This window comes from Lonchura striata, chromosome 8, assembly GCF_046129695.1.
Source record: "Lonchura striata isolate bLonStr1 chromosome 8, bLonStr1.mat, whole genome shotgun sequence".
NCBI classification, from domain to species: domain Eukaryota; kingdom Metazoa; phylum Chordata; class Aves; order Passeriformes; family Estrildidae; genus Lonchura; species Lonchura striata.
The window spans coordinates 36,141,667-36,164,332 of NC_134610.1; the positions used below are offsets into that span (position 1 = coordinate 36,141,667).

At 45.0% G+C, this 22,666-nt stretch overlaps 1 pseudogene; it reads left to right on the plus strand.

Moving 5' to 3' along the window:
• The first annotated feature begins 1,103 nt into the window (after positions 1–1,103).
• The window catches only part of LOC144246656 (transient receptor potential cation channel subfamily M member 8-like), a 29,328-nt pseudogene continuing 7,765 nt past the window's right edge, over positions 1,104–22,666 (plus strand).

Consider the following 22,666-nt stretch of genomic DNA (forward strand, 5'->3'; position numbering starts at 1 on the left):
GGCGCCGGGCTATTGCCCAGGTACAGTTTTACACAGCAAAATTAAGAGATAAGGTCTAAACAATAGAGACAGTGTCCAGCTAAGGCACATCAGAACCACCCCAGGGGCCAGGTCCAATGGGAACTGCTCAGGGGTGGGGAGAAGGGGGTTTACAGAGGAATGCTGAAGCGGGACTTTCCCGAAACAATGGAGCATACATAAATGTATCTTTTCCCTCAGTTTCTCATTCCCAAAGCCTTTCTAAAACAATGGGGCATACATGAATGTATCCTTTTCCCCAGTTTACCATTCCCAAGGCCTTTCTAAAACCTTCCTCCACACTACCATACCAGCATGATAGCAACAGTGGAAGTACAAGTAGGCTCTGACCTCTCCATGTTCACTGGCTGACAGCTTTTCTTTCAGGAAAAGGCCTTTTCCAATATTATTCACGGAGTAGGTGAAGGTAATTGAAATATTTGTATTAGCATAAGTATGACTTTGTTCTGTGCTTTGCTGCAAGTGTAGTGATGCTCCTTCAAAGATGGTGACTTAAACACAGGGATCTGCTTTGGAGGGCAATTAAAATGTGTTTGCTTCTACAGGTCGCTTCCTAAATTTTGGATCCAATATCCCTTAAAGCCACTTGCTCTTCTGTTTGCACATGTTGACTGTTCTTGTTCCAAGAGTGGGATCAATGGTGGGTGGTGCTGCTCCTCTAAGCTCCTGGGGTCCTGCTGCTTTAGCACTTTAGTTTTTCCTCAGTGCATGAAGTGTTTCTTCTTAATATCCTCTTTAATTTGCAAATACACTGGATTAAGGACTGTTCATATATGTAAGCCTGAGCTTGCTTATCAGAGACAAAAGAGTTAAAATATGGGAATGAACTGAATGGGATGGCACTTAAGGTATGTGCCTTTCTCAAAAGATGTTGGAGCTCTTTTGGAGAGAGGAAAGATAAATATGAAATAATAGAAAATATTTTTTCTGAATGTTTGTTTCACGCTTTAGGAATAATCTCCATCCTAATTCTTTATGCTGGATTCAAAGAACCTCTTCCTTGCCTTGCTAGGGTGCAAAGTGCCCTTGCTGTTGTCTAGTGTGCCTCCATCTCCCCCTGTACCATGCTTTTCCAGGTTTCCATGGGCAGCATGAGACACCGAAGAAATGGCAATTTTGAGAGTTCCAGACTCCTCTATTCCAGCATGTCTCGCAGCATAGATGTGGCTTGCAGAGATGCTGTGAGTACCTGGTACATGCTGGTGTCTCGGGAGGCAGCTACAGTGGTGGTGAATTCGGTCAGGTCAGGAGCAGGATGCTGATGGATTTGTCACTTTCCCCTTTATGGAGAAATTTTCCTGACCAGTGACCTTCAAGCAGCAGCTGACACAGTGAAACCCTAAGGGTGTATTGCCTTCCTTTTGAGCCCTGTAGCTCTTTATTGTGCTTTCTTCATCACTTCTGGTTTTAAACCTTTTCCTGCGTTGCAGCAAGAAACAAATTTGTCTGTGTAAAGAACCACCCCAAGCTCTTCTTGCAGCTTGATGGCCAAGGCAGACAACATATGGTTATGTTAAACATCCCTTCCTGCCTGAAAGATCTGCTGATTCCAGCAATTGTCTGGCAGATTCCCTGCTCCTGGTGGGTTTACAGAAGGCCTGAATGACCAATTCTTAGGACTTCAGCAAGTGCTTCCTCCTCCTTCTGTGTTTTTGGTCATGCACGTTTGTGACTTTTACCGGTTGAATGCGTTCCTTTCCATTTTCCTTGTTTTGGATATAATGCTTGTGATGTTTTATCTGCTTGGAATAACTTCTCCTACCTGCTGTTTAACCACAAGTGTTGTGTCAAACGGGCAAACTGAACTGTGGCCGCCCGTGTTCCCTTTGTGTCCCAGTGAAATCTCGCCCTGCAAATCTAAGCTGTACTTAAAAGCAAACCAAAAACCCCCAACTCTTCATCAGCAAGTGAGAATTTGTCTTTGCTTTCTTAGCTCGAAGAGGCAGATTAGGGATGAATTTGCATTCCCCGAGTGTCAAAGCTTCTCCAGGGAGTTTCAAGGTTAATAGCGGAATTAATGGTTAAACAACCTGGAGAGACTTCGCATTCCACTGAGCTCCCAGAAAGGAGGACTTGAAGTTGTTCTTGTCTCCTACTGGGGTCTTTGTGTGTTGAATTAAAACAGTCTCTACCTTAAAGAATGTTACAGTCTTCCCTATTTTATCTTTATTTTTTTTACCATTGGGAAGAATGTTAGCCATAGAGTTTTAAGCAGTATCTTTGTGTTCACACTGTCTGTGCTGTTACTGAGGTATCTTCTGTTCATAAGTTATCAGAAATAAGTTTCTAAAAATTATTTTCCTGGATCTGGCCAACTTCATCCAAGAAAACTTTAAGAAGAGAGAATGTGTCTTTTTTACAAAAGACACCAAGTCAATGTAAGGAGACACTTTTCTCTTTCAAGAACAGGGGGCTGGTACGTGAGGGTATTTCTGTCTGCAAAGGCAGGGAGAAAAGTTTTGGGGTTTTTTGTTCAGAGTCTGGATCAAGCAGTACAATCTCACCTCAGTCCCCTTGTTTGAGTTACTCCACAAGTAATTTGATGCAGAACTAGGGATCTCATCTTCTAGCAGCTCTGTCACAGGGTTTAATATCAAATTCCCTATTTGAAGCATAACTGGGACAATAAGATGCTTGAAGGATGCAGCACTGATATTGGTGTATGACAAGGTATGCATCAGAGGTTTGCATAATTTGAATTTTCCTTTTAAACCCAAATCATAAATTTAATGCACAAACCTTACACAGGCACTAGGTTTTGCTCAGGCTGATGTTCTCTTGAAACAGAATATTAAACTGGCCCCATTTTTAGGCACAGGTACCAGTGCAGTGCTAGTTTGAGGACCATAACATTGTTTTGTGGTTTGGGGGTGGTTTTTTTTGTCTCAGAAGAAAAATGATCAAACTAATATAGCTGCAGAAATCCTAGTATTGAGCTCTGAGGGCTGTGTGACACCACTCTGCTCTGAAGCTGGAAGGAAATTAGTCTCATTTCAGAAAGTCTTGCTCGGGGTTTTCCTCTGCCACCAAAAATGGGATGTCTGGCAAGGCACCAGTGGATTGAGGAGCTGGTTCTCATCAGCTTTTCTTCCTGCAAGCCCTCTGGGAGAGGATTGCAAAACTTGCTTGGGTTATTTTTGTCTAGATATTTTTAAGGTAAGCTGGTTTCATTTGCAAGGTACAGAAGAGTAAAATAAACTTTTCTAAAGGAGACAAGCAATTCCCCCTTCTCTGTGTCCTCTGAGGAAGCAGGAGTGTGGGCTATGGGAGAGGACCTTTAAAATCAAGTCAGCCCAGCACCACCACTAAACCACATCCTCAACTGCCACATCCACGTGATTTTGGAATACTTCTAGGGATGATGGCTCCACCACGACCCTGGACAGCCTGACCAATGCCTGACAGCCCATTCCATGCAATTGTTTCCCCCCGATACCCAATCTGAACCTCCCCTGGCACAACTTGAGGCCTTCTCCTCTTGTCCTGTCACTTATTGCCTGGGAGAGGAGATGCACAGCCTGGTTCCTGAGGTGTGTTCCACTTCCCAGTGCCGGGCAGAAGCAGGCTTTTGGGGAGGAAGCAGGATCAGCTTCTGCTCTGCTTTGTCAGGTGGTAAATCCCAGTAGAGTGCCACACACGACTGGTTCTGTAGCTCCACCTGCTGCTTTCCTTGCTGGCAGAGCTCCCTTTTCTGTGCTCAGCATCCCTCAGGGGTCTCGTGTCTATTCCCTCTTCTTTCAGGGGTAACTTATGTAAATGTGGATACCCTGAAAATCAGCACATAGAGGGCACCCAGGTTAACACCACCGAAAAATGGAACTACAAGAAGCACACCAAGGAGCTTCCTACTGATGCCTTTGGGGACATTCAGTTTGAAAACTTGGGGAAAATAGGAAAGGTAAGTGGAAATATTAAGGATATTCATGAGCTCCCCTGTTGGGAGCTCCTGAAAAGCAAGGAAGGTGAAATGGATTTTATTCTAATGGCAGGAGATAGGCTACAAGCGACAGAAGCAGGTTTTTCAAGCCCTGAAAATAGGTAACAAAGGATAATTCCTTCTGTGTTACTTGTTGGTTAGGCTGGTCATGGGAGTGAAAAGATACACTCTCTTTCCAGACATGGCAGGTGAATGAGGGTGATATTCAAGGATTATTTTATATACACAGACCAGCTTGCTCAGGCCTATAAGCAATTGACCATTTCCCAGGATGGAGAGTTCTGGAGGGGGATGTAAGATATCTGTGGAACTTCAGAAGTTTTATTCCATTTGTTTTTTTTTTTCCTTGTGTCTTTGCTCTGAGTGTGCATATAGGTCTCCTAGTCCATCCCATTGGAATGTTGGCTGGAATCACATCTTAATTCCCTTCTTATTCCCTACACAGCAAGGCACCTGCTGCTTCTGAAGATTGCCAAGTATTTTCTGTTGATGCACGGCAGGGAGGACTTCAAACTCGGGGTGACCTGAGAATTGCTGTCAATTATCAATGAGGGATGGAAAGTTTTATACCCTGCATTGTGACACATGAGTCCTAAAAAGTTCTGAGCAGAAATGAGATGTGAACAGACCCATAAAGAGGTTTGAGGACAGGCTGGGAGAGCTGGGGGTGCTTAAGCCTGGAGAAGAGAAGGCTTAGTGATTAGATTATGTCTAATCAAACAGATCCAGAGAGACCTCAGTGCCCCTCCCAGTGCCTAAAGGGCCTCCAGAGAAGCTGTAGAGGGGCTTGGGATAAGGGATGGAGGGACAGGACAAGGGAAAATGGCTTCCCACTGCCAGAGGGCAGGGTTAGATGGGATATTGGGAGGAAATTCCTCACTTTGATAATGATGAGGCCCTGGCACAGTTTGTCTTAGAGAGGCTGTGGCTGCCCCTGGATTCCTGGAAGTGTCCCGGGCCAGGTTGGATGGGGCTTGGAGCAGCCTGGGATAGTGGAAATTGCTCATGGCAGGGATGGGACTAAATGATCTTTAACTCCCTTCCAGGCCAAACCACTCTGGGATTCTGTAAAATATCACCCTCTGTAAGTCGTGCTTTTGAGCTCTTCGTTTCTGCTGTGCTGCTCAGACCCTGTAACATCCATGAGCATCTCAGTCGCTGCATTTAATGTTCTGGGAGCCCGAACCCCAGAAAGACTTCCTGAATCACAGCCCTGGTGTGGGAGCAGCATCCAGCAGTACCACGAGATGGCATCCTTGTACTTCAGAGGAGGGAGATGCTGAGCTGAGGAGTTCACCTGCTGCAGTGGAGCTGTCAGCTTTGCTGTGGGCAGGGCTGACCACGTTCTTTTCCTGGCAGCTCCCCCCTCTCCTATAGGGAAGCCTCTCCACAAAAACACCCAAAGCTTCATGTGACTGAAGCTTCTTGGGGCAGAAGCTGTGAGAGTCCCTTAGCTCTCCTGGGCATCCTCTGTGATGGCCTAAATGCTTTAACTCCTTCTGGGAACCTGTCTTGGAGCACATGAATATTTTTATTCAAGTTCATTGTCTCTTAGGTGGGGACATTTCTTTCTCAAAGCAATATTTCATTTTGCTCTCCTGCAAGTACTGGGCAATCAATATGAAATCCTCTATGATTCAGGTCCAAGCTGCTCTTTTTCATCTCCTAATTTGGCTTGTGCAGCCATAAATGTCTTCCAAAAGTGATGAAACTGTGAAGGGGCTTTTGAATAGCAAAGTAAGACAGGGTCAGAGGAGCTTTTACATAAATGGAGACATGTTTAGTCCACCTGAAGCCAGATAATCTTTCTTACTTTTTGGCATCTTTGTAGAGCATTCAAGCTTTACTACAGACTTGGGATATTTGTTTTGTCTTACACTTGAAGCACTGGAGTGGGTACGTGTTGTGATAGGGACACCACTCACATGGAGCCTCAAATTTATTTGGCTAGTGAATCAAAATACAACTGTCATTATTATTAGTTCACTTGCAATAATGCTGCCTCTCATTCATAATCTAAGCTTTAAATAGCACCCTTGGAGTTAGTGGCTGTAGTGGTGGTGTGTTCATCCTTGTAGAGTTCCTCTGAAGCCCAAGGTCACTGCTCTTGCCTTATCTAGAGCAAGCTGAGTTGGGTGCCTGGTTGTAGGGGAAGGATAAAAGTGCTTCAGAGGAAGAAATAAGGATTTCATCATCACCTGGCCTTTCATCTCCTGGCTGTTGAAGCTAAGCTGTGCAGCAGAGAATAAAATGCAATCTCTGGGTTGTTGCCAGCCACCTCGGTTTCTCTCCTGCTATATTTGTTCTCCTATTTTCTCTCCCCCAAGTACATACGCCTGTCATGTGACACAGACTCAGAGACACTCTATGATCTCATGACCCAGCACTGGCACCTAAAAACCCCAAACCTCGTCATCTCCGTCACCGGCGGCGCCAAGAACTTCGCGCTCAAGCCCCGCATGCGCAAGATATTCAGCAGGCTGATCTACATCGCCCAGTCCAAGGGTGAGCACCTCCTTCTGTGCCTCTGTTAACCTCACTGCTGCACAACAGGCGTGCAGAGGTAGCAGCTCAACGGGTCTGTGGGGGAGCAGAGCGTTCATTTTGCTTCTGCTTAGCTGCTGCACTTGGAACACATGTGACATGAATGGTTTTGAAGTAACACGAGTGGGATTTAGTCAGGGGTGCCTGTGATAGCATAAGGTGAGTTGTGTAGCATCTCTTCTGTGCTTAATTAAAGAGCCAACCCCCAAGGTAACGAAAGGGGTTTGGGTTAAGTCTTTAATGCCGTGGGAGGGTGGATGTTTGGCTGTGTTCCCCCAGGTGACTGAGTGTTGTTCCAGGAGCCTGGATTTTCACCGGGGGAATGCACTACGGGCTGATGAAGTACATTGGGGAGGTGGTCAGAGACAACACCATCAGCCGCAGCTCTGAGGAGAACGTGGTGGCCATTGGCATCGCGGCCTGGGGCATGATCTCCAACCGGGAAACCCTCATCCGCACGGCTGACAGTGATGTAAGGAGCACGGGCTCAAGGAGTCATTGATGAGCTTAGAGTTAAGGTTGGACAAACTGAGACTTCTTCTGAGATCATAGAGTCCAGCTGTCAGCCCAGTGCCACCACCACATTCACAATGTGAATTAAACCACGTCCTCAAGTGCTGCATGGATGGGTTGGTGGGAAAAGAAAGAGGAGGCTCGGCCTCAAAACGTTGGGTGCTCTTCTCAGAGCAGGAGCAAAGTAAAATGTTCTCATGCCTGAGTTAGTCCAAGGTCACATCAGGCCTGGTGAGGAGGATTTCAGCTGTGCCAGATTTTGGCATGTCTGTGTGGGAGTTCAGCTGCTGTAACTCCATGTCTGGCACTGCTTTAGGGAATAACTACTCCCATGGTTATTCTAGCTCTGAATTCCCTGTGCACTCTTCCACAGTAGGGGTTCCCATGAGCTAAGGCACACGGTACCTGCTGCTGCTGTTTAGGATTTTCATTGACACTGTCATCCTACCTGTCAGATGCACTGGGGTAGCCCCCTTTGTCTCTTGTCCACCAAACACGATAGAGCACATCTAAAAAATTGTCCCACCCCATAAATAGGGTGGGCGTGTCCTTGTCCTTGAATTCCTGGCTCAAATGCTGTGCATGCCCCTAGGGGAGCTACCTGGCCCACTACATCATGGATGACCTGAAGAGAGACCCCCTGTACTGCCTGGATAACAACCACACCCATCTCCTGCTGGTTGATAACGGCACCCACGGGCACCCCACCATAGAGGCCAAAGTGCGGACCCAGCTGGAGAAATACATTTCAGAGCGGGTTATCCCAGGTATCCTCCTCCTCCTCCTCCTGGCTCTGCATGCTTTGGGGCTGATCCACAATTATTTTCTTGGAATAAGAAAGTAGTGGCAGCATCCTGTGGCTGCTGAGCTGCAAGGCATCTGTGTGTGAACTGCAATGCATCTGGAGCTCTTTCAGGAGCAACACCTTCCCTCATCTTCCTTTCTGTGTGTCTTTTGTGCCACAGCAAATGCTTCACTTCAGCCACACAGCCCTTCCTTCCCTTCCTCTTTGAAGCTCTATATCTCTCCTACCTGTCACTGAATTCCAGGTAGCTGGAGCACAATTACACAGGCTTTTCCCAAAATACTTATTTATGAGGACGATTGAGCTGCCTGCAACCTGCTGCTAAATAATTTCTCTTTCGCCCCCTTCTTTACCAAAAAAAAAAAAAAAAAAAAAATCAAAGGCTTTAGCAGGCAGTTCTTTAAAAACTTTTTGGCATGTTGTTGTTTGGGTTTGATTGTTTTGGGGTTTTTTTTGGAATGTCTCTCAAGCACTAGCTCCTAGATTTACAGAATTCCTACCTTTCTTCTACGATTGGAAATGTGAACTCAGGTTCTTTGTCTTGAGCTTGTGATAAGAACCTTTCACTGAGACTCAAATAGTCAAAGGAGCAGATAAATGCAATAAAATTCCATTTTAAGGGCTTCAGAGATAGCAAAAATTTGGATTTCTAGAAGGAAAAGCTGTTGGAGAAGGGTGTCTGAAGTTAGCTATGCAGAATGTTATGCAAAACTGAGTTTCCATTAAAAATACCTGTTAGTAACTGGGAAAATCAGCAGCAAACTAGTATTTACATGAATTGCTTGGAAATTCTTTCATTGTACTCGAGAAAAGTAAGTTATTCAAACTGCATTAATTGATTTAATATTTTCTCTGCTTTTTTCTTTTGATGTATTTCACAGAATCTAATTACAATGGGAAGATCCCAATCTGTGAGAACCCCGGCCTTGCTCTGGGGTCTCATATGGTGGTGAAATTCCTCCTCCAACCCGTGCTTCCAAAGAAAAACTCTGCAAGCTTTAGCTGTTCGGTCTCAAGGCAGTTTATTGCTAGTTATCTAACAGATTATGTTCTTGGACTGCGGCTGTTTGATCAGCGGCCTGGGTAGAGGCACACACACACCCTGACATCCTCTCTATCTGCTGTCTTCTTCTTCGTCTCTCCCTCTGCCCAGGGCTGCTGCTATCTTTTATAAGATATATTACGTATAACATGTTTACAATTATTCCCCAATACCTACTACCTACGTTGCCAAGTGTTTTTCTACTCTAAACCAATCTGTGAGTGCCAACATCACCAAGAACATGGAGGTAAGGAAAAAGAAGGAGGAAGAACAGGATCAGCCCACTTTCCTCCATCTTAGAACTTCTGACCCCCATGTACAAAGTGAAAACCCCCCTGTACATGTGTTAAAACCCCCCTGTACAATACAAAAAAAATTTCCCCTCTACTTTGTAACTACTTATACTATACTATCTAACCTTTTGTGACTGCTTGTTCCACCTCCAAAGTTGGTAATTCATTCCATGGCTCAAACTCAAAATCACAGCTGTTTTTCAGCTGTCTGCCAGGGTCTAGAATGCCTCTGACCAAGGCCTGGAACCTCCAAAAATGTCTGAGAGACATTTTAAGTTCCCACACCAATCGTGTGTTTTGCCCTAGGTGGTGGGAAGGAGACTTTGAACGTAAGTTAATTTCTTTTATTTCTTTCCAGGAATCACAACAGGTCATTGCTCTAATATTGGAGACAAATTGCTCCAAAAGAAATTTGACTAAGTAGACAGTGCTGTTATTTACAGAAGCTTGCCTTACTTCCTGTTCTCACCAGAGCTGTGCTGTTACTGTTGAGGTTGATCAAACTACTTGGCTTGTCAGGAGGATAAACAATGTGATTTCAGAGCATGATCTCTGCTTCCTCTTCATTGCTGGTGTTAATCAATTGGTCTGAATCAGTGTGAAATTCCAGATTGTTATCCCAGCCTCCCTGTATGTTTCATGGAAGCTTGGTTCCATTCACATGATGAATTTTATCTTTGCCCAATTGTGATGAATGCAGATGCAGTGTTAATTGGAGGTCCTGAGATGAAATGAAGCATCCAGTCAGGATTTAGAGGAAGGCTGTGCTCAAAGGGTTGTGTTGGATATGTCCATTTCCTTTTAGCTCGAAATTGCTGATGTTTGAGAAAGGATCTGGCTACCACTGAAGGAGCTGACTGACTGCCAGGTGCTGTAGCTGTGCAGACTTATGATTTTGTATTCCAAAAAAAAAGATTTTTTTGAGACCTCAGACCCACTGTTAAGCAGTGATACACAACACAGACTTAGTAGCTGCCTAACCAGAATGAGTAAAAGCCTTGTTAAATCAAATGCATAATTCCTGGCAGGAGTTTCCTCTGGGAAGTACCTGGATGATTATTCAGTTCAGGGTCCATGCTGCTCTCTTGGCTATTTCATAGAATCAAGATAACATTGAAGTTGGAGAAGACTTCTAAGATCCTGAGGTCAATCTAGCACCATTACCATGTTCACCACCAAACTGTGTCCTCACGTGCTACATCCACACATTCTTTGGACACTGCAGGGATGGTGACTTCTTAACCAGCCTGTCCCAGTCCTTGACAACCCTTTCAGTGAAGAATATTTTGTGATATCCAACCTAAACCTCTCCTGGTGCAACTTGAGGCTGGTTTATGTCATGCTGAATTTTTATTTCTTGGTGTTGGAAGTGCACTGAGATATTCTGAGGTGAAGCCTTTTTTAAAGGAGTAAATTGAGTCTCTGACCAGCCCCAATGACTCGGCAGAGTCCATGCTCTGGATGTCTGTCCTTGCCATGCCTTGGTCCTAGCAGTGCTGGCCAGGAAAGGCTCCCTCTTTCTCAGCTTCTGTGACTGGTGCATGATGACTAGAATCAGCATTAGTGAGGGAGAAGTAAAACTGTTCCAAGCTTCTGTTTTAAATTTCCCTGTGATGTAAAACATGCACTTTAGCTGAACCTTTTTTTAGAAAACCACTTTCATCTAGCTGATAAGAAAAGCCTCCTTGCCTTTGTCAGAGACCTGCTCTGCAGTTGACAGGAGGAATGCACGCACGGTTTTGATGACTGAGTTGTTTTTTTTTTTGTTCTCAAAAAACTCTCTTAACTAATAGATATTCTGTCTTTCCAGTGTTTGATGATAACTTGCATCGAGTCCCTTTGTACAATTTGCTGGCAGCCAGCTTATGCTGTGACTGTTCTCAGTATAGTGATGCGAATGAAACCAGCATCTCCTATGGTCTTTGCACCAGGAAGGTTAATGGTCCTTCCAGCATTATTTCAGCAGGTTTTTGTCTTGCTATTAATCCATGTACTATATTGCTGTGTGTGAAATCATGTAAGTGGCTACTTGGAGACTTTCAGTAACATTAGATTGTGATGCTACAGAAATGATCTCTTTGTAAAACACTGCTGCTTCTGCCTCCAGCAAATAAATCCAGAGCCCTGGGTCCCAGCTGAGCAATGCTGTGCCATAAACCAGCAGTGATTGTAGCTGGGCAGCACTGTTGTGTGACCTGAATGCCATTTCCACTTGGCAGTTGTCCTGATCTGCTGATCCACTCTCAAGCTGAGCAGCCTGGCCTACTGGAAGTTGTCTCTGCCCATGGCTGGGGGTGGAGCAAGATGTGCTTTGAGGTCCCTCCCAACACAAATTGTTCTGTGATTCTATGAAAATTTGGCGGATGGCAATTTCTGACTCTCAGTCTCTCTGGGGCTCTTTACAGCCCTCTCTCATTAGATGGATGATGCTTTAAAGAGTTGTCACTGGTAATGCATCAGTGGCTAATAATAAAAATACTCCTGTGGACTGTGGGTTTCTGTTGTTCCCTAGGCTTCCTTACTCAATAGCAGGCTCTAGTAACAGTCATGCTTCAAGTGCTCTCCCTGTGTCTCCTTAGTCCATCAACGTGGCCATCAAGAGCAAGATTCCCTGTGTGGTGGTGGAAGGCTCTGGGCGTATTGCTGATGTCATTGCGAGCCTGGTGGAGGCTGAAGGCACTCTTGCTTCCTCCTGTGTCAAGGAGAGCTTGCTCAGGTTCCTGCCTCGCACCATTTCCAGGCTCTCAGAAGAGGAGACTGAGAGCTGGATCAAGTGGGTGAGTGTGGGATGCTGTGGGAGGAGAGTAGAGGGAGCAGCTGGTGGCTTCCAAGTCAGGGGTGTTGCTGTCTGGTGACATATGGGGTGTGCAGGGCTCCTTGCCATGTTACATCTGTGCAGATTTAAAAAAGGAAAATTCTGAATCTCCAGGGGTTGGAACGAAAGCCTTGGCAGGGGCTGCAATCAAGTCAGAAGATGTCTGCTCACAGGAAAGTTAAGAAGGTTCCAGAAGGATCTCTTCCCTGTGGAGTGTGGAGCTGCTGAAGGCAGTGTTCCCTGTCTGGCCACACTCCTCACAGCTTCTGCTGAGCTGCTTTAGAGTGTACTTCCTCCTGCATCAGAAATGGCCAAGATTATTTGTCTTTCATGTGCTAAAATGAAATTAACTCTACAAAGCTTCATTATGAGAAAAATTATCTGGTTTTGACAAAGCACAAGGAGGTAGAGACTGTTCGCTAACAAACTGCATGACATAAGTTGAAACTTGTGCTGTCACAATCTTTTCTACTTTCAAGAATCACTTCTAATTACTGAGATTATATCATCTTGTTCAAAATGATTTGCATAGGGGAATCACAGTTATTTGCTGTATGTTCAGGGGATAATTAACGTTGTCCTTTGGTGACTTTAAAATCAAGCTCATTATCTACTTCTGTTTGGATTTGTTAAAACCCAGGACTGATGAGAAGCAGCTTTTCTGTGATGTGGTGGCAAATTTCTTTTTAATAGGAGATCTGTTACTAAACAGCCTTGATAGCTTTGAAACACTTTTTTTTTCCTGTAGATCAAAGAAGTCCTTGAGAGCCCTCATTTACTGACTGTGATCAAAATAGAAGAAGCTGGAGATGAAATTGTGAGCAATGCCATTTCCTTTGCCCTGTACAAAGGCAACTAATTGTTTTTCTGAGTTTGTTTGGGGATTTAAAAATTGAAAAAGAAATGGCTATTTATTCTCTAGAACAGGTTTCCTTAGAGCAGTGCTATCTCTCTAGAGCTAAGCTACTGCCACAGTGTGGAGCCTGTCTTCTTCTGAAGGGGTGTGGGCAGGCTACAGCAGCAGTATGGGATCTCTCAGTGTGGGAAAGATCCAAACCAGGTAATGGGGAAGGCAGCTTGGAGAACCCTAGGGATGCTGGTAGGAATCCTGCAGAATCTCTGCTGTGTAGAGGCTGCAGGACTCTGAGGAGCCTGAAGGAAGCCTTGTGCTGACCTTGGTTATGAGGTGCTCCTGGCAGCTCCTTTGTGGCCTGTCTTGGACCATAAACACATCCCTGAGCCTCCAGCATCCTCCAGCCCCCCAGTCGGGAAGATGTGCATGGGTGTGGGGAAAGAGCCACTTGGAAGGAGTCTTGTCCTGGCAGTGTGAGAAGCAGAGATGATAAATATGCCTGGTCTTGACCCAGAGGTTGTTCCTGCTCTGCAGCGTTCAGCACCAACGAGCACGACAGGGATAACTGGAACGGGCAGCTGAAGCTGCTGCTGGAGTGGAACCAGCTGGAGCTGGCCAGCGATGAGATCTTCACCCAGGACTGAAACTGGGAGGTACAGCCCCCTTCTGAGTGAGTGCAGGGGGGACACATCCCAGCAGGAGCCACTGTCTCAGCACCTCAGCCTCTTGGTGTTTATTGCTCCTGCACTGACACATTCCGTTCAGCCTGGAGAAGAGGTCAGACCTCCTTGGGAGCTGCTGCTTCCTCACAAGGGGCAGCTCCCATCTCTGCTGTGACAGGGATAGGACCCTAGGGAGCAGCTGGAGCTGTGTCAGAGGAGGATCAGGCTAGATATTCTTCCTCTGGACGATGCTGGGCACTGCCCAGGCTCCCCAGGGAATGCCCAAGAAGCATTTGAACAATGCTCTCAAGGATGCACAGGATGGGATTGTTGAGGTGTCTGTGCAGGGCCAGGGGTGTCAGACTTGATCCTTGCAGGTCCTTTCCAACTTGGGATACTCCATGAAGCCATGATCCATCATTCCATGATGATCTATTGTATGATCAGTGGTTGCAAAGGTGATCTGCCCATGCCAGAAATGCTCTGGGCCATCCAGCCAGGGCAATCGTGTACAGAAAAAAAACTGATTCTGATGAAAACGTGACAGTGACCACATGTCAGGCCTTAGATAAGGTGTACACGTCTCATATGTTCCCTAATATTTACTTTTCCACTTCTTCCTAGTCTGCTGACCTGCAGGATGTGATGTTCACAGCCCTGGTGAAAGACAGGCCCAAATTTGTCCGGCTCTTCCTGGAGAACGGCTTGAATCTGCGGAAGTTCCTCACCACTGAGGTCCTGAGGGAGCTGTACACCAACAACTTCAGCAGCTTGGTGTTCAAGAACCTGCAGATTGCCAAGAACTCCTATAATGATGCCCTCCTCACCTTCGTGTGGAAGATGGTGGAAGATTTCCGGAGAGGTTTCAAAAGATACTACAAAAACAGCAAGGATGAGATGGAGATCCAGCTCTCAGTGAGTGATGGGCAGTTTGATCCTGCTGCAAGTGAGGTTTTATCTGGACTGCAGTGGTTAGAGCAGAAAGTGCCTTTTACACAAATATTCTTATTGCCAGCTTCAGGAAAAACAGGGAGGCTGATTCTTTCTTGTCAAATACTTTAAAGTCAAAGGTTTTACTAGAAATAGCAAATGTAACCTAGCTCACAGTAGTGTGTGACAACTGGCAGAGAACTGAGAGAAGGGATTGGTGAGGTGGCTGTGAAACAAAGAAAATACAAAAACAGGAGAGTCCAGACATGGATTTGTTCCTGCTGAAAACATTTGGTGAGCCTAGGTCTGAATTCTTGCTCTCTCTTTCAGGAGGAGTGTCCTGTCACAAGGCACCCAATGCAAGCTCTGTTTATTTGGTCAGTTCTTCAGAACAAGAAGGAGTTGTCCAAAGTCATTTGGGAGCAAGTAAGTCAAGTTCTCCTTTATTTCTCTTTGCAGGCAGCACAGTCGGGTTCTGTGCCTTTGGTTTATTGGCCTTTGAAGGCTCCACGTCCAGCTTCAAACACAACACCACAAGAGATAATTGCTAGATGACTCTCAGTAGGTTTTATATTGCCCATTTTGTCTGGATGTGGACTTTATCCTTTCATTTCCTAAGGTTGTGTGTGAGTCAGCAGTCTATATCCATTGTATGTTGTCATCTGTGCCTAAGCTGGGATGCCGAGTTCCCACACATTTCACAGCATGGATGGATTCTGATTCCAGCTGTTTGGTGGAAATCCAATTTCTAATTTGGATTAGACAGAAATTTAATGATTGTAAAATCCAATAGATCATTCTGGACTGGGAACTGAGCAAAATGGAGGATAATGTTTAAAGGATTCCACCTGGTATAGTGGAAGCTATCCCTGCCTGTGGCAAGGGGTTGGGATGAGATGCTCTTCAAGGTCCTTTCCAACCCAGATCACTGTGGTTTCAGGATTCTGTGATCATGTTCCATTCTCAGGGGGATTTGCATGACTTTAGTCTTTCTCCACAGACCAGAGGCTGCACTTTGGCAGCCCTGGGGACCAGTAAGCTCCTGAAAAGCATGGTGTCTTGGTTTGACAAGACAGGAGTCTGTGAACAAAAGCCTCCTGTGCAATGGAGAAGGTAAACCCCCTCCCTCCAAATTACCAGGATTTTTAAACTAAAAGGCTCTCAGGCAAAGATATGGGAATGGGAGTAACAATTGTTTACTAGGAGAAAACTAGATAACAATTTAAAAACGCAAATGCAATTGCTACAAACAAAACTAGTGATAAAGTCCAGAACCTGAGGATTCGGGGTGTTGGTAGCAGTCCGGTTGAATTGATAGCTGCTCCTCTTGCAGTGGCTGATGAATTGCAGCTGAAGTGGTGATCTTTAGAAGGGTATAGTTTTCTCTGAAAATCTGGTGGCAGTGCAGCCGGACTTCCTCTGCACCGGGGCCGCCTCCGAGCTCCACCGCCGCCGCCTCACCGCGCTCCGGCCGCTTCTCTGGGAATCCCACCGAAGGAGCTGCTTCTCTGGGAAATCCCGCAAAGAGAGAGCTGCTCTGTCCCCCAAAAGGTACCACTTTATACAATAAAAGAGTGCTTGGCTTCCCCCTCTGGGTGGAGCATCTCACAATGGGATGGTGTTACGCTACCAGCCCTGCAGTGAATCAGTCAATGGCCCATTAACAAACCATTGTTCTTGGAGTAGATAACAAACCTGCCCAACCTCCAACAGATGGCAAATAGAATACAAGCTTATCTTACAAACCAGGACACATGTCCAAGGTGAAGAATGGTATAAATGCTGCTGGTGAGTCCAAGGAGCTCACTAATGAGTATGAGACAAGAGCAGTAGGTAAGTGGCTGCTCTGTGACTCCTTTAGAAATTTAGTGGGAAGGGTCAGAGACCAGGGAATTAAAAACTAGATGTCCAACATTAAATATATTTTTCTTTTATGTCAACATGTGATTTTACTGCTTAGAAATTCCTTCCATACCATTTGTTCCCAGTAGAAATTTTGTGTCCTGTCTTAAGAATTTGGCTTCAAAGGGTGCATGTTGTGGAAGTTTTTTTTGGGCTGGAGAATTTCTTTCATGGGGAGGAAAAGCTCCTTAGCTCTACTGGCAGGGCTGAAGAAAGGTGCCCACAAACAGGAAGGAGAATATGGAAAAGGAGAAACTTTCCTAAGGAGTACTGGTAGTATTCAGGTTGGGAAAAAACACCCTTCAGGGAGTACTTCTGGGGAGTGAGAACAAGTAGCAGGTAAAAAGTAGATTGATGATTCTGTGACTTTATAAGGACCAGCTCAAGGCCATGCTGGAAATATCTTGCTTGTTTCCAGAGAGTATCTCTTATTCTACAAAGCAAAAACTGCTGAAATAGACTTTTTTTAAAGGTATCTACATCCCTGAGGCCAAATGATTTAGCAATACACTAAGGACTGAACAGTGCATTTCCCAGTGAAAAAGGATCAGATTCTTTTTCAACCCTGCTCTTAATTTTGGACTGCCTATAATTCATTAGAGCAATGCCAAACAGAATTTGAGAGGATGAAGCAAGTAGATTTACTGAGTCATTTAATGAGGAATTCACATTTTTACTCAATTTTTTAGTTCAGAACTAAGTGCTCTGTGTGATTTAATGTTACAGTTTTCCATCCAGACACAAATTCTGTATCAAAAGTTGAAGATGTGCAAGTGGGGTTGTAAAGGGATGCACAGTCATTCTGCTGTGCTGAAAATGTGGAAAGGGTTATTGTCTACATGCTTTGATATTACAAATATTACACTAAATATACTTGCACACAAATTGGTGGGAAATTGAAGTTAGAGCTCAATGTGGAGTTGCTTCTTTCTACCAGAGCTGTTCACTGAGTGCTACAGCAACGACGAAGAACTGGCTGAGCAGCTGCTGACCTATTCCTGTGAAGCCTGGGGAGGGAGCAACTGTCTGGAGCTATCAGTGGAAGCCAGAGACCAGCAGTTTATTGCCCAGCCAGGTGTGCAGGTAATGGCAGTGAAGGAAAGGTGTACAGGTCACTGTAGCTCTTGTGCTCTAACAGGGGGTCTTGGTTCCTCTACCCACAAATGTAAATCGGGAGGAAAAAATCTTGACTTGGGGCTATAAATCATCATGAACTGGATAATAAAGACTGCCTGAAGTGGTTTCTGCTTTGGGCTTGCACAGTGTGGATGTAATGACCAGCATGGATGAGCATTGCATATAATCCAATGGTTTGTAAGTGTTTTATCAATCGGGTCAAGTCCTGCTCGGCCTCACTTTTAACTCCTCATGACATAAATGGAGCATGGCTGCCCTAAGGAGCTGTTACTGATGCAGAAACCTTTCTGTTTTGTTGCAAAAGAAATCCCTAGTATTTTGATTGAAATCTCAAAGTTTGGGGTTTACTTTTACTAAATCAAATGTTCTAAAATAGCATTCCTAGGTTATTTTGTTGCTGTTGCAACAAATAATGGTGTTTCCTTCTTCCCTGCAGAATTTCCTTTCCAAGCAGTGGTATGGAGAGATTTCAAGAGACACTAAGAACTGGAAGATTATAATGTGCCTGTTCTTTTTCCCTTTAATAGGCTGTGGTTTCATCTCATTCAGGTAATCAATTGACTTTTCATTAGTGGGAAATTTTTTCAGAGGGAAAGCAAGTTAATTAATTGTAGAATCTTAGGGCAAGGCTGGCTGGAGATCATCCAGTCCAACCCTGTGCTCAAACAGGTTCAGCTGGAGCAGGTTGCCCCAGGACTGTGTCCAGTTTTGGATATCTCTAAGGGTGGAGACACCACAGCTATTCTGGGGAAGCTGTTCTAGTGTTCAGCCAGTCTTAGATAAAGGTATTAAAAAGCCAAATGAGCTTTTGACAGTTTGGGTTTCACTCTGATCTTGGATTGAAGACCGCAGAATCATAGGATGGTTTGGGTTGGAAGGGACTTTAAAACTTAACTTGTTCCAGCCTCTGCCATGAGCAGGGACACCTTCCACTATCCCAAGGTGTTTCCAAGCCCCATCCAAGCTGGAAGATTTACCAGTTTACTGGAGCGCCTCCAGGCAGGGGTTGCAGGATGTCTTTACCTCTGAAGTAACATCCTGAGCTGGACTTTGCGCCCTTTGCGCTTTCACTTTTAAGAACACAGATGTTTCTAGGCATTAAAAGCTATGCTTTGAGACCTTTTCCCTCTTTTAATTCCTCAGGAAAAAGCCCGTGGAGAAGAATAAGAAACTCTTCTTATATTATGTGTCTTTCTTCACTTCCCCCTTTGTGGTCTTCTCCTGGAACGTCATCTTCTACATTGCTTTCCTGTTGCTCTTCGCCTACGTGTTGCTTATGGATTTCCAGAAGGAACCCACGGCCCTGGAGATCATCCTTTACGTGCTGGTCTTCATTCTGCTTTGTGATGGAGTGAGACAAGTAGGCAGCGCTTGCAACCCCAGAAAGTTTAGTGTTAGACCCACAGCCTTGAGCTTTTCCCCCTCCAAGGCAGTGCAGGTGCTCAGAGCCACTTCCTAGCAGAGCTGCTCAGGCAGCTCAGGGCCCAGTGAGGGATTTTTTCCTCTGGTGTTTAATTCCTGCTTGTGCCCCTGCAGTGCAGTGTCTGTGCACCAAGAGGATAAGCCTGGTGCAGGCATTTCCCAGGAATGCTTGGCTTGCCAAGGTAGTTGGTAGTAAATGGCTAGATTTAGCACACTTGTCTTGGTGCAAAGCTTTAGATGAAGTCATTACTGCCTCTCTTCTCTACATTCCATCCCCTTTATTTTTTATGTTACTAGTAATCTACATACCTTTATGCATTTTTATTTTGCTTTTAATCATCTATACACTTTTTGCTGGTTCAATGTAGACTCAGGGACCAGCTCTGATGGGGGAACAGCATGTGGGACTGCCTTTATAGCCAGCCACTTAGCTGGTATCTTCTCACTTCACATGGAATCTGGTGGCTTTTGGGCAAGCTGGTCTCTGCCAGTCTGTGGTCAGAGCTGGGAGATGTGGGAGGATGCTGGGGGAGTCAAAAAGCAGCGGGTGTGTGGGTTTGGTGCTGCGTTCTGATTCTGCTGTAAGGCCTGAGTCGTGTCATGAGTGTTTGTGGGTGATCTGCTGGATCATCCCACCCTGCAATATCGTTTTCTACTTGAGCTCAGATGACATTTCTGATGCTGCTGTTACTGTGGTCTTTTCCCTTTTTAATAGTCAAGGTGGAACACTGTTTATGGCAACTTTACTTGCTAAGAAAATGGGGGAAAAGACTCTTTTGCCATGAAAACTCTAATGGAGTGTTTGTTTCTGATGATTAAGGTTCTGGTGTCTCTGGACCTGTCCTTGCACATCCTGTGTGTACCCAGCAAAAGTCCTGGGGAAAACCTTAGGGATAGAAACCTTATTTTCCTAACAATGTCCCTTTTTCTTACTACCCTGAGCAGGTAGAACTGCTGCAATTACTGTTAGTAACTGGTAGCCAGACTGTACCAATTTGGCAGTGGAGGCAGCTAGATTTGAAGACTTAAAGTTATCTGCAGCCAGTGTTCTGGCTGCAAAGCCATTTTCCTGAGGAGGAGAAATGGAGCAGAAAGCAGAGCAGTGTCCCAATCCTCTAAACTTCTTGGGGAAATTCCTCCCTGGCTTCCCCTGAGATAGACCATGGGTGCATTAGTCTAACTCTGCATCAGAGTTGTGTGTGTCCTTTATATTTAAAGGAAAACAGAGGGGTCTCTCAGATTTTGTTTTCACATCCCAGACAAAGTAAGAGCAGTTTGCCTGGGGTCCCTGTAGCTGCTGCAGTTGGATAACCAGTTCTGGGGAGAAATCAGCCCTTGGTCTGGAACAGTCTCTGACCTGTAAGCCACTGGCTCAGCCCTGCTTTCACTTCTGGTGGTCCCAGGGATTTGTAAGTAGCTGGAGCTGCTCCTAATCCTGTTTTGAGCCATGGGGAAATTGGAGAGGCCTTTTCCCTGCTGTTTCCTTAGCCACATGGAGGTAGCCTCCAGCCAGGTGAGTGGGTGGACTGGGGGGTGTGAAGGAAAGCCCTGTTTTCTCCAGTGGAGAAGGAATCTGGACAGAACCTCTGTGCATTTCACCTCTCAGCAGAAGAAACTGCTTGGAATTTGGAGAGCTGCACCTCAGTCCCAGATGTTTTATTTGATTTAAGGAGCTACTGGGCAGAGACAGCACTTGAGAGAAAACTCCCTTGGATTTCTGTTTGTTTCCCATAGAATTACTAAGGACAGAATTGCCTTCCTTGGATATGTCAGTTAGAGATTCATTGAGCAGTACTCTGCAAAACTTTGATTTCAATGGAAATTGAAATTGAAAAGAGTTATGATTTGGGATGCAGTTTATTTCTCCAGACCTGGCAGAGGTTTGTCCTGATGAAGCTTCTTGTCCTTATGAGTCACCTCTGAATTGATTCCAGAAGTTAGTTCTTGCACAGACTTGGGATCCAGGCTGCTGTACCACTCAGTCTGGGAATGAGCAGGGATTCTCACTAGACTTGCAATTCAGAAATAGAGAGCTCTGTAATTAAAAAAAAAAAAAAAAAATCTGGGTCTTGCATCCAAAGCATGTGTATATAGCTGGGGGCAGATTAGTGAATGAGCTCTGTGAAGGGAGAGAAGCCAGGATGCATCAGCTACCCTTAAACTGTTACCCCCTTCCCCCCTGCAGTGCTTCGTGGGTCACACCAAGACCCAAAAAAACAGGTTGCCAGTAACTTGTGGCATTGCTGGATACATGAAACCCCTCTTTCTGGGAAAACTGAAAGCCATCTGAACTCTGATGTTATTTACTGTGTGACAAAATGTTAATTGGACAAAGAAACTATGCTGTGTGGGGGTTATTTTCTGTTCTTTTTCCTTCCCAGTGGTACATGAATGGCAGCAAGTATTTCTCAGACCTGTGGAATGTTATGGATACCCTTGCAATCTTCTACTTCATAGCAGGAATTGTGTTCAGGTGATTAGTAGTGAGTAGTAGTGCCTTGTCCACGTTACAGCTTTGCTTCCCTTCCTTGGTGGGTTTTGCCTACAACCTGTAATTAAATTTTGGGGAGCAATGTGTTCATGGAATTCGCATTGTGAAGGTCCCAAATACTGACAAGTGTTGACTTAAAAAAAAAAAGACAGGGGATCTTTAGAATTTTTTGTGGCTTCTGTTACTGGCTGTTTAATATGACCACCTGGGCCTTGCGTTATTTTTAAGAGGACTGTGCAGCAGCCTAACAATGTCATTATCTCCTAGAAGCTGTTCTACACAATGGGGTGAGTTAAAAACCATGGCAAAGAAATGATGGAAACACATTTTCCAAAGTAATTGTTCAGTCAGCTGTAACTTAGTCCTTGTTGCCTCAGGGCAGTGCAGCAGATCTTGCACTGTGGTGGTTTCAGAGGGCTGTGGGAGTAGCTCCAGGTACAAATTTCCTTGCTGTTAATAGCTTTAAGGGTAAGAGAAAAAATGAGCAGGATGATGATGCATGTCAGGAAGAAAGGGTATAAACCGAGTGTGCATTAACCATCTCTGTCACCTGTCATTAGATGGGGTCCTGGATAGCTGTGCTCTGCTTTCTAATTTCTCACCTACCACTCTCCATTTCAATGTTTCAGTGTGTTTTTACCTGATTTCTGCATGATTCAACCAAGGCTTCTCTTTGTTTTCTTCTGCTATCTCCATCAGGCTTCACTCTGATGAAAGCTCTTGGTATTCCGGGACAGTAATTTTCTGTTTGGACTACATAGTTTTTACCCTGAGGCTCATCCATATTTCCACAGTTAGCAGGAATCTAGGACCCAAAATTATTATGCTGCAGAGGATGGTAAGATTCTGGCAGCTATTCAAAAGTCTAAATACATGATGTGACTTTTTTTTTTTCCCCCTTCCCTCTTAAGAGTGAAATTGCCATGTTCTGATAATGGCAGCAAGTTAAATCAGCTAAACAGGATTAATTAAGATTTAAGTGGGACCTAATTAAGAGTAGGGCATTTTTCTCTGTCCAGGGAAAGAGTAAGGATTAGACTGAAGACCAGAAGAGGAAACTTGCTTCCTGGTAGCTTTTGTTTTCCATACCTCAAACATTCCAGTGGTATTTCTGTTGCTCCCATCGTATTCCCCAAACAAGAGAGTGATGGTAGAGGGTACAGGAGGAGGACTTTGGTCCTCCACTGCATCCATCACACAAGTACCTGAGGAAGAGGGTGGTGAGGATCCTCTCATACAGTGCTAGAATATCATGCAACCATTGGCCAGAGTGTCTGGGCT